Below are 3,997 nucleotides of genomic sequence, written 5' to 3' on the forward strand. Positions count from 1 at the left end.
CTCACTTACACATTTTGGAAAAATTCCAAAATTACAAGCACTGGCTTCGGACTGGACGGACCGACTTGATCGAAAAAGATTAAATTTAAATCCTAAACCGATGAATTGGGTCTTATCCTAAATCGGTGAATTAGATTCTAACCCGGTTTGGCTTAATTTTTATAACCATACCTAAAAGGCTAAAACTTTAAATTTTAAAGTACTATGTTGAAAAAAAAAAAAAAAAAGTCAATCCGAATGTACTCTTATTCTGCCTTCACAATTAGCGATCCAAAGCGACTATTATTAGCCGTATGGTCTTGTTTCCTCTCCAGTTTCATCCCTCCAAAACCATACTGTTGAACAACTAAAATAGATGAGTTTGTACCAAAAATATTTGAAGCTAAAATATCCCCAATAACACCTAATTCCAAACAATCACACCATTCTAGTAAGTTTGAGAAGAGTATGGAGTTCCTGCAATTTCCTTGTCCAACTACGTATAAATCACACCCTCTTTGGTCAAGTGCTTTCAACACTCTAGGGATATCTTCACCTGCACGAATATCAGCCTCTGAATAAGATATATAATCCTCATTATTCACCGCAGTGTATCTAAATTTACTTATATACTCATCATCCAACTCCTTCTGCTTATCGTTATCCATCGCATTGGACAATATCCCCTCTGCTTCTTCAGAATGATGAGATGCTTCTTCTGCAGCAGCAGCAGCTTCATCTAACAAACAGAGTCGAACCATTGATAGTTGAACCCTCGGATGCCCTGCCATCTTCCAAGCAATTGCTAACGCTTCACGGTCATCCGGGCCTCCGACAAAGATCATAAGAATATGAAGACATGTTTGAGAGAAAGTTACGAGACCACGGTCTATGAATATTCCCACAGAACAAGGCGCGTCTTGCATTACATTCTTGTTTATATCTCTGTATACGACATTGGTTGTTTCTAGTAAGTTACCATCTGAACTTAATTGCTGGTGGAAGGGAAGGAGAATCAAGCTCGTGCCTCTTTCTCTTGCAGAGATGTATATATCCTGATGAATGGTTTCATAGGACGAGACCACGCTCGTGGTCTCGACTCTAAAAGCGTCATTTCCATTTCCATCTCCGTTATTTCCAAGGGCCTTGAAGGTAAAAGCAATGTTTTCTGACTCAACTTGAGACTCGGTGAGATTACTTTGCACTCCAAGCTGGTTACTTGGCTCCATATGAGCAACAACAAGTGCGGCGGCACGTTGTGTAATTTCGACAAGGTACAAGCCGAAGACATGTATTGGGGAAAGTCTAGTAGCATTGAATAGTTCAAGGATGTTGATCATGCTCGTAGCATGGTGATTATTGTGGACACATGCCAAAATTCGGAGCTCTACATTCGCTCTTAGCTTTTGTATGGTCCTTAGCTTGTTCTGTTCAAATCGCTTTCTTGGCTTGAACATGAAGTTAATCATTGGTGAAACTACTATGGTCATTAGAAGAACGGCAGCAGTGAGGACAGCATATGTTGGTGCAAAAAAGATCTACGCCCACAAATTTCAACAATCAATTAAATATATTTCTATTGTACGCAGAAAAAAGAAAGTAAACAGCTACATTACCCTTTAAAACAGTAAATTTTATGTTTCTTATTATTTGATGACTAATTTTTGTCTAATTTATTTTTTATGATAAATTTTAAATATATTTTTTAAATTAAATATTAATTTTTAATACTTTTTAACAAGTTAAACACTATTTTTTAGGCATCATAATAATTATTTTAAAAAATTATAAAATTGACAATTTATTTTTCAAAAGAAAAAATATATTCTTCATTCTCTAAAAATTAACAATATTTAATAAATAATCAATCAAAATGCTCTTATTTCTGCTTAAACTTTGAAGATATTTTATTAAATGTTATTTATCTTTAAAGAGAGACACGTATATTTCTTTTTTTAAATATTAAAATATTAATAATATTAAAAAAATTATAAGTAAACAATTTTTAACTAGCTAATTTTAAATAACTATAATTAATAATCATTAATTTTATATTTTTTAAAAAATAAATTAAATAATCACTAATTAATGATAATTTAGTATCCAGTGCAATTTAAAAAACACTTATTAACTTGTTATTGGTTAGGCTCCTACGGATTAGGTAGCAAATTGATAATATTATAGTTTTTCAAAAGCTAAATTGATTGTCTACTAAAAAGAGTAAATAGTGTGATTCGAGAATAAGAAAATTACCATCTTATCCCAAACAATGCTTAGCATTATGAGCGCTAAAGCTCCTTTGGTGTTGAGAAGCAATCCTATGGCAAAACCATCTCTGGCAGACTTACCAGATAAGGAGGTGGCAAATAAAGTTCCCAATATCTTTGTGACACACAGTAAGATTAGAACCAGCATTGTCAATGGCCAATTTGCATGAGAAAAAACGGATTTTATTATAAGTCTCATTCCATTGCCTGAAAAGTAAAGTGGCGCCAGAAACCCTCCACCAAAGTCATCAGAAACCGACATAACCAAGTCAGCAAATTTGCCGTGAGGCAAAATTAGTCCGTACACAAAAGCACCAACAATGGCATGTGTGCCAAGAATGTCTGTAACATATGAACATGCAAAAGCTCCCATCACCACAAAAAGGAGTTGGTACTCATCCCATTCATCATTTTCTGTCTTGCGTTCAATAATCTTTTTAAGTAAAGGGCGGACCAAAAAGATGCACACAGTAAGGAACAAAACTGTGCATAGCACTGAATAAATTGCGTTGGAGCTATCAATTGAAAATGGCACCAATAATGTGAAGAGAATCCAGTTGTAAGTATCACTAATCATGCCGGCCGTTAATGCAACTTTTCCTAGGCTGGTGTAATGAAGCTTGAGCTCAGAAAGGATTTCAACTAGGTTTGGAAAACCTGTAACTGTGAGAACTAAAGTCCAAAGTAAATACGCATGACTTGAAACTTGTTCAAGCTTGAACGTATTATTGATATAGAATTTTCGATGCAGAGCATATAATCCTGGTCCTGTTAGAATGGGAAAGATGATTCCCATGGCTGCAATGCTTGTAGCTTCTTTCTTGGATTTTAGAATTGTGTCTAGGTTCATTTCCAGGCCATTGAGGAAAGCGTAGTAAATGAGGCCAAAATGTGAAGTAACTTCAACATTGAGTATTCCGTTTACAGGATAAATGAAGCCGAATACTTCTGGAATGTTCCCCAATAGTGGTGGAGTCAGTAAGAAACCAACCTGTCATAAATTTCAAAACCGAAAACTATTATTAGAATCGATAATACTAGGAAGACAAAAAAAAAACAGTCATTTTTATTTAACATTCATATGAATGCTAAATAAGGTAAATTATGGCTATTTTTGATTAATTTTCTTTGATTACCAAACATTTCTGTATTAGAATATCCTCTGTGAGAAAAATTTCAAATGTGTAATTACCAAATAAATTGTTGAAAAATATGCATAATTTCATAGATTAAACATTAAATTGTTAATATCTAATTTATGGAAAATTAAAACTTGCAGATACTCATACAGAAACTTACAAAGACAAATGAAATGATGCGAGGTTGATGGAGAGGTCTGAATGCATTGAAGAGAAGACGACCCACTAATACAGTGAAGAAAATTTGAAATGCAAGCATAGGAAGCTCTGTTTCTAGGATATTACTTGTTTGCCACATTCGATGTTCATCGGATACAAACATATTAAAACATGCAGGTGGCAAGAAATCTCCCATAGTTTTCTTCTTCAAGTATTCAATTCGTTTCCCCTTTAGAATCTCTCTATTTTGGCCAAACAGAAATGAAGTATTAACGTTGTATTTCAATACGTCTCCATTTAAAGTAGCATTTCCCTTATTCAAGTTTTCATAAGGGAAGGGATATTTTGTTTTGTTTTGGTGGTTTTGTTTTTTTGGTTGAAAAACAAAGATCATTTTCACAACCTAAGGTAAAATTATTGCTCTACACATTGAAAAGGAAGTTAGGCGTATAG

The 3,997-nt window shown here is 34.0% G+C and overlaps 1 pseudogene; it reads right to left on the reverse strand.

The window, feature by feature from the left end:
- Nucleotides 1-245: 245 nt before the first annotated feature.
- On the reverse strand, nt 246-3,740 carry LOC107646847 (cation/H(+) antiporter 15 pseudogene; annotated as a pseudogene).
- Nucleotides 3,741-3,997: the final 257 nt, after the last annotated feature.

Source organism: Arachis ipaensis, chromosome B6 (genome assembly GCF_059453495.1).
Source record: "Arachis ipaensis isolate K30076 ecotype BB chromosome B6, ASM5945349v1, whole genome shotgun sequence".
Taxonomy (NCBI): Eukaryota; Viridiplantae; Streptophyta; class Magnoliopsida; order Fabales; family Fabaceae; genus Arachis; species Arachis ipaensis.